Below are 14935 nucleotides of genomic sequence, written 5' to 3'. Positions count from 1 at the left end.
CTTCGGCCTCTGCCTGGGATGAATGTATATTTAGATATTTACACCCGGCGCGGCACCGAGGGAGCGTCTGCATTTATAACTTAGTTTTTAAAATTAGTCAAGCAATATGAAGCATCTCCTTTTACTTTTAAGTCCCTTAAATACATTGAGCACAGCTTTCTCACCACTTAGATTACTTTTTGATACCATCCTCACACAAAGCAGAAACTTCCTGTATTTTCCGATGACATACAGTACAAGTGGAAAGATTACAGATTTTAATTGTCTTTAATTTTGTTATTGTTACGTTATACGTTTTAGGAACGTTTCATCTATACAAACACCACAAAACTATTCTCGATTGTATTTCTGAATGTCATGTTACACCTACAGTAGTTCACTGCTTTAAATACATCGAATTAAGAAAGTTAGGTGTAGCACTTTAGATCTTTTTTTCTGAACCGGGGAAAATCTGATCATGTTTCTCTATAACAATAATAAAAGACATTATTTTACATATCACCTTTAAAAGTGGCATCTCAAAGCAATAAAGAAGATGGAAAAACAGTTAAAAGGGACCAAAGTAAATACCAGACAAACGCAAACGCGTTTTTAATAAAATGCTTTTATTCATTCAGCAGAGAGTGAGAGGGACATCCAGCAGAGAGAGACACACACACCGGTTTCCATTAACAAAAGTAATTGTTTTTTTACATTCCTTTTGTCTAACAGGAACGTTTTGTTTGTGGACAGACTGTTAGACTAGAGGAAAAGAGCACCTCCTTCTACGAAGCATTTCATTGATCCGATCACGAATTATTTTCCAGTCGCACGAAGTAAGGGTTGAGAATCTCTGATTCACCATGCTACTAATGGTTTCCCGGAGATTGCAAGGCAAGGCACTTTTGCCTCTGGACCCATCAAAATTTACAGACGTGGTCCACCCCCAGTAAATTTCAAAAGTCACAAGGTTTCGAAACACGAGGGCGGTGTAGCGGTCAGCTCTTGCTTTCCCATCTATACTGATGCACTGCAAGTACAACCCCCCCTCCATCTCTTGAGTGATGGGTAACAGTTGGAAATCTGGGAGAATTATTCGTCCCACTGGCGTCTGTGAATTCCGCTCTGTAAACGGTGCTTCCTGGGGGGAGATAGACGGCGGGGACAGCATCAACAAATTCCTGCGCGGTGGTGAGCGGAGAGGCCGGGATGGAGTGTCCTGAGGCGGTGTGTGCTCTGCGGGGGGCAGAGCTTCCGCCAGGCATTGCAACCTGCGCGGCGCGGCGCAACCAGCTGCGGGAGACAGCTGCTCAACTGTTTGACTGCTGGAACATACTGTCTCCTTCCTCTGCATTTTCAGGAGTGTCTCTAGCCTCCCAATCCTCCCCAGTAATGGGTCGTACTGCTCCCGCTGCTGCCGAAAAGTCTCCACACAGGTGGTGCTTCTACAGGTTGGCACCCTGGCCAGTGGCCGAGAGCAGAGACCCATGGCCTGTGGCAAAATAACATAATTCATGTAAGAAATAAAGTCACACAGTAGTATTCATCAGTCGTGGAACAGACGTCAAAATAAACTTATCTTTTTTTCCGTCTTACCGCTTTCTTTTTTACTGTCTTGGTGGTAGATTTCGAAGATCATTTCTCCCGTGCGGTGTTTTCTTGAAGAACAGGCTACGAAGAAATAATTATAATTGAATTTAAAATTCAAAATGGCAATAATACCTTGTAATATGCGCTGTAATCACGTATTTCAGATGAAGTCTGCTATATTTGCTTACCCTTCGCTCTTTGGAAGCTGGGGCGGCAGAAGCACCCCGTCTCTTCCCGACGGGGTGCGTCGACGCATTTGGCAAAACTCAAAGTATTGCCCTGGTCCACATTCTTTTTTTCATTGACCGTCTTTGTAAAAGTAACACCACAGCATTTCGCAATCACGCATTTGTTTCCAATCATGCAAAGTACAGTAATTTTTGAGAATCGATTCACCATGCCTTTCACATGCTCATAAAAGAGATTGATTTAGGAACATAAACATATTACCATATGCAAACTGTACTGTATACAGTATTTATATGTATATTTAATGTCTTAACTGTGCCCGTTTAAGTATTGAATATTTATATGGAATTTTACCACTGAAGGGAAATCTTAGTGCCTGAGCATAAAAAGAATAGGAGCATACTGCAACGCGTGTGAAGGCCATAAACGCTATTAATTTTGGAACTTAAACATACAGTATATGGCTGGTCTCGGTACTTTAAAGAAAACATACACACCAGTATTCCATTTCTCCCTAAACATTTTAAGCATCGAAGTCTTTAACTAACGTGATACCTGAGTCAACAAGCATACTTTTAGAATTTGATTAAAAGGGAATATAATATGGAATCGCGTATCTAAAGAAATTAATAACGATATAATTATATTCATGTGTCGCAACACAAGAATAGTACACGCTGTACATTGTCTGTTGATAATGTTTCTGTAGTGCTTTTTCAGCACTCTGCACGTGACCTTGCCAGTGGCGCTGTGGGTTAGGTTCCTGATTCCCACCTCACACGGTCTGTGATCGAATCCCACTGAAGCAATGAATTTTTTTAACAAACATTTCTTTGAAAAAATGAAACGTTTCCTGAGTCAGAGATTAATTAAAACATCACTCGCACCAAACAAATTAATATTTCTAAATATCACAACATGATCGAATTTAAGTCATTTTAATAACAATGAATAGTCACCTAGGCGTTACAATATAAACATTTATATTGATTTAAATCACGTTTAAATCGCCTTTATTTAAAACCCATAAATAAAGCTGATACTGTTTAGACTTTTAATTATTTAAAACTGTATTACAGCAGCACAATGCACAATGCAACGTAAATCGCTATCTTTGTCTTCTGTGTAATAATGTTCACCTCTCTGTCCAGCAAATTAACAATAGTAATAATAATGAACTTTATTGTATATGGCGCCTTTAAAGGTGGCTCCTCAAAGCGCTTTACAGGTTAAAAACAATAACAACAATACTGTTAGGCTGGGCAAACGATTTTTTTTTTAAGAAATACAAAATGAGATATAATGATGTGTTCCGGCTTAGACATTAACGAAGAGCATAACACGTGGGCGGCGTAGAGGTCGGCTCAGGCTTTCCCATCTACTGTATACACTGCAAGTACAACCCCCCTCTCTGCGGGAGTGCTGGCTGTGACGAATTAAACCGGTTTCACAGGTATTTTCAAAGTAGGAAGTACAGTACTTACTAGTTAAGAAAGCTAGGCTCCTCAATGAAATCGCTTTAACATGCTAATGCGTTGGTGTAACAGTCCGGGCGTGGCAAGCTTCTAATGTCAACCCGACTACGGCGAAAGGAACCCTTCTTTCATTGGAAGACAATGAACATATTTTTAGCCCTGAATGAATTAATAGCAAACATGGTTTACATAAAATACATTTTTCCAAGAAAGTTTAGCCTTTGTCACTAATGAAACCACTAAATAAAGACATAAATATAGAAATCTTAAGATTTTTAAAATACATGACTTTGCTAAAATTTATTTGAAAATAAAAACGATTACAAACGCCAGGGGAGAGAGAGAACAGGGGAGGGATGTTGGTTTTGCATAAGGGGCGGGGCTATGGAAATGATGTCTGTTTGGGAACGTGGAGTTACATGTTCTGGCTGTTTGTGAATTATTGTTGTTGAGTATGGAGTGTTGAGGTATTGATTTTGTGTAATGCTTTATGTTGAAAATTGAGGTGGATTTTGTTTATGATAAAGAGGATAAACTGGGATGGGAGGAGGGTTTGGTTTTGCATAAGGGGCGGGATTATGATAATTGGATGAATTTGCGAAAGTATAATGGTTTGATATATTTGATTTTGTATTGTGGTTGTTATCTATGTTTTTGGTTGGTATTATGTTTATATGGTTGTTTTTGTTGGTTGGTTGTTATTATGGTTATTAATAATACGATCTATAGTTGAAATCTGAGCCTAAATAAAAAGAAAAAGCATTTTCAGAGAGCAATTACGCTGTGTTTATGTAGAATAAGTGATTAGGTTTATGAGCAATCTAATTACTTATTCGTTTAAAACGCTATATAAAATAAAGTTTATTATTAATTTGCTGGACAGAGCGGTGAACATTATTATGCATAAGACAAAGATAACGATCCTGATCAGTTTAGAAATCTGTGTATGCTGTAAGGTTTTTACTTCTTAAACTTTTAAAATACATGTTTCGAATAGAAAGAAATCCTCTTCCTAGTACAGTACTGTATGTATAGCAAACCAGCACGTCTTTTTTCTCGAATCAGAGGGGTGTCAGATGGTGTCAGCCAATCACCATTCTGCAGCCCTACCATAATCTCTGGTATGGGGAGACCCCAGAATTCTGTCCCATAGTTTAGACAGATGATAGATACTTTTATTGATCCCGTGAGGGAAATAAAATAAATCATTTTCATTTTAGGAAATTATTAAACTCTCGGTTAAGACAAAGGAGATTGTTTGTTATAGTGGACATAAAAACAAGAGTTCGCTGGCATTATATCCTAGAAGACACAGACCGGGAGAATGCCTGCAGCGTAAAAGAAAATGCCTGATGAACTAGGGATTGGACAGTTTCCAAGTGCTTGTACAATCGATGGAAATGTTCAAATAAATGTACAAAAGAAATAAACAAAATAATCATTTACTTCTTTATCATATTGGCTAGCTAATGTCCTCTCTTTGCTAGTTAGTGGCTGTGTTTCTGCGTTGGGTAGCAATGGGTGACTGTTCTCAGGCGGAAGATGTAAACAGCTTAATTTTCGTGTTAAATAATTTTTTTAAATTAAAATTCATTCTATACAGCAATCGCATATTTCGGTACTGTTTCATAAAACTTTCATGCTTAAAATGTTTAAGGAGAAATGGAAGACTGGTGTGTATTTTTTCTTTAAACTATCAAGACCAGCCATACACAGTACAGTTTATGTACATACAGTAATGTTTATGTTCCTAAATTAATATCGTTTATGACCTTCAGATGCGTTATGCTCCTCTTCTTTTTATGCTCAGCTACTAAAATTTCCCTTTAGTGGTAAAATTCCATATAAATATTCAAAACTAAGCGGATTAAAATGTGCACAGTAAAGACATTAAATGATTAAATCTTTTCACTACCAACCAATGCACCACGAGTGCCCCTGTCGGTCATTTTGGCCAGCCAATCACTTACCGCGGTGCCCTCCGGTGCCCTGCGGTGGCTTGTGGGTAGGTTACCGTACCGCGGGTTTTTACCGCGCATTTTGAATGGCTGCATCTGTACATATCAAAGAACAGGACAAGCACTCAGACTGTGAAACAAACTTTCTTCTGACTGTATATAAGACCTGGGAAACCCTTGCAGTTTGTCTGTTCTGTGGGGCAGACCCAGGGTGCATTGTTGGACTTATTGAGCTCAATAAAACAACTGAATCCACGCAAGACTGTGTCTTGCTCCTTTGATGAAGGATTTCCCACAACAGATCTAATATTGTTCTCCCTCTACTATTTATCTCCCTCATTACTGTATGCATTGTTAGTCTGCACAAAATAAACATGCAAACCAAATCAATCTGTTTAGTCTCCTTTCAGACCAATATTATTCTCCTTTCAGACCAATAATAATATAATGGTGAACAGTCCAGTTTATTTCAAGACTCAAAAATAATTACATTATAATTATGCAAGTAGTTTTGAAAGCAGTAAACTGTCTTTTACATATTTTATATATTCTTATCACAATAAAATACTATTATTTCCAGGGTACAGCTTCTAGTTTATTATGGCTTTCAATTAAGTTAGTAGTCTTTTAGAAACATTTATAAAAAATATTAAATGGATAAAGGATAAGGATAGAACAACTGTTCTGTTCCATTGGTATTGCAAATGTAAACTGTAAAACTGTATATATGTAAAACTGTTTTTATATCAAAACACAAAATATTTTCTCACAATATTTGCCTTCCAAATGTTTTCAACAATATTTATAGTGGCTACCCCTTCTTTTTATTTTAAAAAATAAAAATGTCATGTTACAATTTATTTTTTGGAATAAATCAAAGATGTATTAAACTGTCACTGGGAATTGAGGTCAAATAGCAGAGTCACTCAGCTATTATTAGATGCAATGCTGCTCTTGTCACCATGATTTTGTAAAACAAAGAGAAAGGACAATATGATGAATATAGCAGTAATCCAAACCAACTCAAAAAGAAAATATGTATAGCTTTCATTGTGACTAAAATAATTTAAATAACACACTAGGATTAAAATATTCACACATTTATGTGTGTTTTTAATAAAGATGTCTGCAATAATTGTGATATCTGCACTTTTATGGAGACTTAAGTATAGGATATTTGGCTTTTGTCTTTTGCAGACAAGTCAAATTATGTACTTAAATATCAAATGTCTGTGCTCAGCTAAATTAAATGAGCATGTTTTGAAATAATTTTAGGAAACAGTAATTGTGGAACAAAAATTAATGAGGTAAACATTAATATGGAATGATTTATGTGATGGCAGCTTTTGACTTTTGACCATCTTTTAATTGGAAGCGGGAAAAAAATTCTCCAACAATATGGAATGATAATGAAGTGCAATTTGTAAAGAATCAATTTCTTATTTCAAGTCAGACATGAATACCACATGCCACACCACATACAGCTGACATCCAATTCTCAAACGTCTAATTTTCCTGTTTTCAAATTTTTGTATTCTGAAGACGCCAGTTTGTATTGGAGATCTCCAACAGTTTTCTCTGGATTTACACTAGCCTCCAGAACCAATTGTCTCACAGTCTGTGGTAACGTGTATCCTCTAACGGGCAGATATAGTACTATATCAGTAGCCTTTAAATTCTTTATAAAGGAAGCTACTGTATGCAGCTGGCACAACAGCCACTTTTGTGACTTTGTTGGAGCAAGCCAGCTAGTAGTGACATCAGTCCTTCAACTAGTACTAACATTAACTAACTTCTTTCAGATGCTTTATAGCTTGCATGATCTTAAAAGATTAATGGATGTTGATTGTTATATTCTCTCTCAAGTAGGTGTGAGCATTGCATAACCGAGTTTTAATTTAGGGATTCCAGATTTAGAGTAAAAAAGGACATGAGAAACTATTTAGCTCAACCCTACCTTTGAGTATACAATCAAACTATTTGCAAAAACTAGAGAACTCCATTGTTATTGAGATCTCTGCCATGTGTTTATATTAAAAAGCTTGACTACAATCATACATTTATACAGTATGTATAAAAATATAATGTGACACATACTATATTTGCATATTGTCTGAAAGAAAATACTGTAGATGTAACAGATTAGAAAGGCTTAATTAATATATAAATTAAAATTACTACTATCCATTGGGAATTAATTATGCATATGTGAATAAGTAGGGCAGTTCACCAGTTTTTAAAAATAAGTTTATATTTTAATATTCTGAAGCACTAATGAAGCCATAATTTAGAAAGTAAATCCATTCTGTTTAAATAATAAATTGTTATCTTAGCAAGTGGGCTTTAGGCAGTAGCTGTGCCTCTGATCCAGGACCTTATATATATATATCAGTCTCCACTGTGCATGGCTGGCTGACATATTCCACTCTGATTTAACATCTTAATATGGCCATAAATTACTTATACTTATTTTCTGTAAGGCTCATATTCAGTTAGTCAGAAAGGAACAATGTGAACTAGAAACTTCAGACTTAATAAGTTGTTGTTTCATTTTCCGGTGCCTGGGAAAGGTCACATTCTGGATGAGTCAGCTTTTTTATGATAATAAATATTATAATACAAATTATAGGAGATGTCTATATGAACATTATCTCAGTAGATATGATGAGTTATATTCTTTACAAATACATGTCACAAAGTAATGGAATAGTTTTGTGTGTTTTATATTTTTAAGCAGTTTTCATGCAGTTCTGCAAAAATCAACTGAATCTTAGCCTTTTTACATAGAAAGCTTTTACCTGGCAACAAAATAACATTTCTCCATCTTGTTGCTTAAATGCTCTGGAGGATACAGTTTTACACGGCTATAGGTTGCGGTGCTTTTATCTAAAACTTTATTACAGGCATCAGAGGGAATATTTCCAATACATAGTATATCTACTGTATGGGTACATATGTGTTGGTAATTGTTCTCTGTGGCTCAGCTGCAAACTTGCATGGAATGAGTAATTGCTGGATACAATTGACTGCTACTACTAATTTAAAACTAAAAGGTCAAGCATGTACTTTTAATCTTACATAGGAATTATATTTGGTGATAGAAAAGAACCCTTTTCTTTCCTGCATCTACAAAATTTTCTAAGACTGATCAGCTTTCAAATGTATAGGCGTGTTGAATTCTGTAAGTGCCCAATTCAGAGTAATTACACCCTTTACTGACTTGAGCTGAAGGACAGATTTTCTGTTCTTTTGCAATTTTAGTAAGGTACAAAATAGTGTCTTTTTTTGTTGCTGTTCATTTCATAGATCATTACATGCTTTGTTTTCCCAACACACTAAAACCTATGTATATTTTGCTATTAAGAATTACCTATACCTAACAGCAAGCCAAAATTTATTCAATATTAAAAAGGGGCAGTAATATAATGAGAGAAATGCCAGAGGTATGTGCTGATAATGACAGACAAATCTATAAAGTGCTACTGTCTTTGGACTTTTTAATGAAAAAACAAATGTAACAAGACAGCCAGAAATGAAGATGCCTTAGACCTCTTAAAAGTTAAAAATTAATTGTGCTTTAAAAATCTAGTCATGAGGGGTCTACATTCACCTGAAAGACAGAATACAAACATTACATTACATGGCACTTACCTTTTTAGCACACCAAGGCATCCATCTGCCCACCAATTCATCAAGGACCCAGACAGAAACATAGATATAGATTTTTCCGCACACACTTTTGTATATAGTTTGGATTTATATATAACTTTTCACTGTGGGTTTATGGCATGTTGGTGATGTGTGATTATGTGTGTGGTTTGGGGAGGTTGAGGGATAAAATGGCTGCCATAATAAGTGAGCAATCTTTTATTTCTTTAATAAATTGTTGAAGAAATTTGCTTTTTGTTTGCTGGGAATCTTCTGTCGAGAGTCTTTTCAATTGCCAAAGAAAGCCTAACTCACATTAGGCATCTCTATAGAGATGCAGCCATTTAAAACAAGTGGGCGATACCGCATTATTTTGCGGTGCGCTTCTCACGGTGTAACGCAAGTTACCTTATATTCACGCATAGTACCGCATGATACCGCATGTTACCACAAATAAAATGATAGTATCCGGAATTTCCGCAAGGTGGAGCTAATAAAGCTCAACCTCTCATGTCTGAGTTGTCGCCATCAAATTCTTTAACTAAGATATTACTAATAGTATTTATAATGAATGACCTTGGACAAGCTGAAAACTCAAAGTATTGCCCTGGTCCATATTCTTTTTTTCATTGACAGTCTTTGTAAAAGTAACACCACAGCATTTCGTTGATCCAATCACGCATTTGTTTCCAATCATGCAAAGTAAAGTAATTTTTGAGAATCTCCGATTCACCATGCCTTTCACATGCTCAGAAAAGATATTGATTTAGGAACAAAAACATATTACTGTATGCAAAACTGTACTGTATACAGTATGTATATGTATATTTAATGTCTTTACTGTGCCCGTTTAGGTATTGAATATTTATATGGAATTTTACCACTGAAGGGAAATCTTAGTAGCTGAGCATAAAAAGAATAGGAGCATAACGCGTGTAAAGACCATAAACGATATTAATTTTGGAACATAAACATACAGTATTACAGTATGTTAACTGTATATGGCTGGTCTCGGTACTTTAAAGAAAAAATAAACACCAGTATTCCATTTCTCCCTAAACATTTTAAGCATCGAAGTCTTTAACTAACATGTGAAATAACGTGTGTATAAAAAGTGGTAGTTTTAAGCTTTTCTGCGAATACGCTCGATACCGGAGCAAACAAGCATACTTTTAAAATTTGATTAATAGGGAATATAATATGGAATCACGTATCTAAAGAAATTGATAACGATATAATTATATTCATGTACTACAACACAATAGTACACGCTGTAAAATGTCTCTTGACACAGTATGTGTAGGGCTGTTTCACCACTCCTCATGTGACCTTGTGAGTAGCGCTGTGGTCTAGATGCCGGACTTGTAAGTGAGAAATTGGCAGTTGAAATCCAACCAACGCCATGACTTTTCTTTTAACAAATATTTCTTAAAAAAAATCATTTCTCCCTAAACATAATTCTCTTTGTTATATTTGAGGAAAAAATTAATTTATTCAGTTGGAATTAGCAAACTAATTCCAACAAAGCAAGCTCTCATAATGAGAATAAAAAGCCATCTGAGGATAGTAAATTAAATGCATGTATGATATACAGTAAAAACCTATGTAATCTATCGACTTCCTTTTCTTGATACAATGGAATATTTCCACTCTTTAGTAATGGATAAGAGCTGTTAAAATTGCTGTTAAAAGCTACACTTTCATGCATATTGTGAGCAGAATATCTTTCCCTGAATTGATAATAGCGTTGATTGATGTGGTATTGATGGATATCTATAAGTATTGAGAACAAGTGACCATGCCAATTTCACCAAGCAAAGCGAAATATGCTGTAGTATAAACTGAGTTGCTTTCTGTTTAGGATAGCGACCAGAGTCCCTTATCATAAAATGGGATTTCTAACCATTACCAATTCTGAATACTATAAGTTTTTACTAGAACCTATTAGTCGTACTGTACCAATATAGAAAAGCACATATTAAATTTGGGAAATTTGGTTTCAAAAGTCCTCATATCAACGATGCCTATAGTGTTTTCCTCTACAGTGTGCTAATCTATTGTAGCGCATTCGCCCCGGACAGCGGCCGAAGAGCACCCGGCTGGGGAACGCGGTGAGGGGAAGGACAGGGGTAGAAGTGGTCAGGGCCGGGTATAGGAACGCCGCTGACCAGTGCAGCTGTCCCACAGTGAAACGGGGGTACAGTCTGGGGAGATCGCCTGTTTTCCATGTAAATAGTTCCCTGGTTCTACACCCCTGGGTGTTTCTCTCTCTCTCGCTCGCTCGCCTTCTCTCTCTATCGCCATCACTCGCCCTCTCTCAATTTCAATTCAATTCAAGGTGCTTTATTAGCATGACCGATTGGTACAATCAGTGTTGCCAAAGCAAATAAAATAATGGACAGCTGAATGCGCTACAATACTAAAACTAAGATACACTCTGCAGACATTCACAACAGCGACTGTCAGAAGATAGGACACAGCGACTCAGACACCCGTTGAATGGAAAGGGACACTTTAATGTTCTTTACGGCTGGTACAGCACCGCACCGCGCCCGCGCGCCAGCAGGGAGAGAGAGACACACACACTGGTTTTCATTCTCAAAAAGTATTGTTTTTTTACTTTTGTACAATTTTTTTACATTCCTCTTGTTTAACAGAAATGTTTTGTTTCTGGACAGACTGTTAAACTAGAGGAAAAGAGTGCCTCCTTCTTCGAAGCATTTCGTTGATCCGATCACAAATTCTTTTCCAGTTGCACAAAGTAAGTGTTGAGAATCTCTGATTCACCATGCTACTAATGGTTTCTCAGAGATTGCAAGGCAAGGCACTTTTGCCTCTGGACCCATCGAAATTTACCGATGTGGTCCACCCCCAGTAAATTTCAAAAGTCACAAGATTTCGAAACACGAGGGCAGCGTAGCGGTCGGCACTCGCTTTCCCATCTATACCGATGCACTGCAAGTACAACCCCCCCTCTTTCTCTTGAGTGATGGGCAACAGTTGTGTAGTATCCTCTCACGAGGCACCAGTAATGTAGGAGTTTGGGCATTTACTGGGACAATTATTAACTGTGGCAGTAAGTCACAAAATAATTCTTTTAATGGCATTGGAATCCAGCCTTGCGGGATAACACAAACAACGCACACACACAGGTACTAATACACGAGGATACATTTATTAATACATAAAATGTGCATATAAACACAACAGATCTTATAGTGAGGGTTAGCAGAATACAAAAGGTATGTGTCATTCAGTCACGAAGAGTTACACATACCGAGAGGACATACATTCAGTATATCATTCATTTAGACCGTTCCGTAAATGAACTTCTACACTAGATACTCAAAACAAGTACATAACTCTTAGGAATTAAATTGATATCAACTGGTTGAGATAACAATTGAATTCTCGAGCAGTAATGTAGAATGTTGAATACTGATCCAATCTCTGGGGATTCAGATCTCCTGCAGACACAAAGAAGGAAAGACAGGCTTGTTGCTGTCAAATCTGCGCTCTCTGGCTCGGTGCCAAGCAGTGCTCAGTGTGGCTTGCGACGTGGTGGAGATTCCTGTGGCACTGCTGATGCTCTCTGAAAACCAGCTAGTTAGTGTTGGCTGAAACTAGCAAGAGTTTGTGCACAGGAGAATAGTGACTGTGGGTCTCAGCAGGTCAGGAAGAGGACCGGTTCATTCCTGATGAAGAGCTAGCTCTGAATACTGATTCAGCTTTCCACAGTTCCGACCTGTTCACGAGGCTTGCTGCTGGTGCTAACCTTGGGTGGATCCTTTGGTTACGTGCTGGAAACCTCCGCTCTCGACTCTTAGAACAAAGGAAAGTTTAGGCACTCGGACACACTGGCCGTTACATGGTGGTCCGGGCTGAGTCTGGGGATGTTTAGGAGGAGCCCTGAGGCTGAGTGTCCAGCAAGCGCGCTGCGAGAATGTCCTGCTCCTGGGAACTGTGTTCCCTTGGGAACTGTTCTGCCCTTTCGGAACTGTCCTGCCCTGGAATTGTTCCACAGGCTCTCTGTGTTGCCTGTTTTTACCTGGAGGAACTGCAGGTCCTTCATTGGTTGAAAGTTTCATGGGCATCAGAGACTCACGTGGGGTTAACCTGCCCTACCAGCTCCTGATTGGCTGGTGATGAATAACCATGCACTCTGACCTTAGAGTCATAAACCAACTTTGACCTTGGAATCTCAGACTTTTAGGCGCCAGAATTGAGATTATTAAGGTTGCTGGAGAATCTCAGGAATTGGGGAGCTGTTCCTTATCCTGACACTCTATCAGCTAGAAAAGCACCTTAATTGTGAACTGTATCAGGCACCACTGAGATGAAAGAGAGAGGGACTGGCAAAGGAGCAGAAAACTTAATTCCTGTATTTTAATAAGCCTCACACTACAGTTGGATATCTGGGAGAATTGTTCGTCCCACTGGCGTCTGTGAATTCCACTCTGTAAACGGTGCTTCCTGAGGGGAGATAGATGGCGGGGACAGCATCAGCCAATTCCTGGGCAGTGGTGAGCAGAGAAGTCGGGATGGAGTGTCCTGTGGCAGTGTGTGCTCTGTGGGGGGCAGAGCTTCCGCCAGGCATTGCAACCTGCACGGCGGGGAGAGGCACGTATCGGGAGACAGCTGCTCTAGCGTTTGACTACCGGAACATACTGTCTCCGGCTTCTGCATCTTCAGGAGTGTCTCTAACCTCCCAATCCTCCCCAGTAATGCGTCATACTGCTCCCGCCGCTGCTGAAAAGTCTCCATACAGGTGCTGCTTCTACAGGTTGGCACCCTGGCCAGTGGCCAAGAGCAGAGAGCCACAGCCTGTGGCAAAATAACATAATTCATGTAAGAAATATGTCACACAGTAGTATTCATCAGTTGCGGAACAGATGTCAAAATAAACTGTTCTTTTCATCCATCTTGCCGCTTTCTTTTTTACTGTCCTGGTAGCTTTCGAAGATAGTTTCGCCCGTGTGGTGTTTTCCTGAAGAACAAGCCGCGAAGAAATATTTATAATTGAATGTATAATTCAATACGGCAATAATACCTTGTAATATGCGCTATAATCACGTATTTCAGATGAAGCCTGCTGTATTTGCTTAACCTTCGTTCTTTGCAAGCTGGGGCGGCAAAAGCACCTCGTCTCTTCCCATAAAAGGTCTTGGTCTCCATACTGTACTATGGTCGCTGTAGTGCAGGCTCGCAGATTTTTTTTGTGATGGGAACTCAACACAATCCCTTGGTGTATTTATGATATATTCTCATGTATGGTTAGAATGTGTTCATTGTCTTTCAACGAAAGACAGGTTCCTTTCGCCGAAGTCGGGAGACATTAGAAGCTTGCCACACCCAGACTGTTACACCAACGCATTAGCAAGTTAAAGCTATTCCACTGAGGAGCCGGGTGCAATAATTGTTTTGTTCCTTGATTCTCTGATCTGCAAGGCCATTTGGCTGCAGCGAATGTGAATTCTGTCTGGCATTGCCAGATTGTGAAAAAATAAAAGTATTTAAATCAAGATGGGGGGTAAGGGAGTCGTCTCTATGACATTCTCCCTTATAAAATTAACGTGAAACAAAACAAAAACTAAAAATAAGATACAATCTACAGACATTCACAACATGTAGACATATCTTAAAACATTTACATATATGTTAAATTAGTACTTAAAATATATACTTTAAGTTACTGAAACAGCCAGTTAATAAAATCGTTGCAATTTTGTTCTCGTTTGGAGGTGGGGATATTCTGACAACAATTGATTTAAAGACAATCTGTCAAAGTGCAATGAAATACAATATTATGCTGGGTAAACGTTCCAAGGTCAAATTCGTCCACGACGGGGGTACCTTTAAAGGTCTAAGCCTGAACACATCATTATATCTCATTTTTGATTCTCTTCCAAACGAGAACAAAATTGCTACAATTTTATTAACGGGCTGTTTCAGTAACTCAAAGTATTTATTTAATTTAATAATTTAACAATAAATGTAAATGTTTTATGATATGTCGCTGTTGTGAATGTTTGCAGAGTGTATCTTATTTTTAGTTTTGGTTTCAGTTTTGTAGCCAAATGCTACATTATCATTCTC

General features: G+C 38.0%; 1 pseudogene; it reads right to left on the bottom strand.

Moving 5' to 3' along the window:
• Positions 1 to 736: 736 nt before the first annotated feature.
• Positions 737 to 14014, bottom strand: LOC148840788 (uncharacterized; annotated as a pseudogene).
• Positions 14015 to 14935: the final 921 nt, after the last annotated feature.

The sequence above is a fragment of the Atractosteus spatula genome, chromosome 1, assembly GCF_055471065.1.
Source record: "Atractosteus spatula isolate fAtrSpa1 chromosome 1, fAtrSpa1.hap1, whole genome shotgun sequence".
In the NCBI taxonomy this organism is placed as follows: domain Eukaryota; kingdom Metazoa; phylum Chordata; class Actinopteri; order Semionotiformes; family Lepisosteidae; genus Atractosteus; species Atractosteus spatula.
This window is presented reverse-complemented; position numbering and strand designations above follow the sequence as displayed.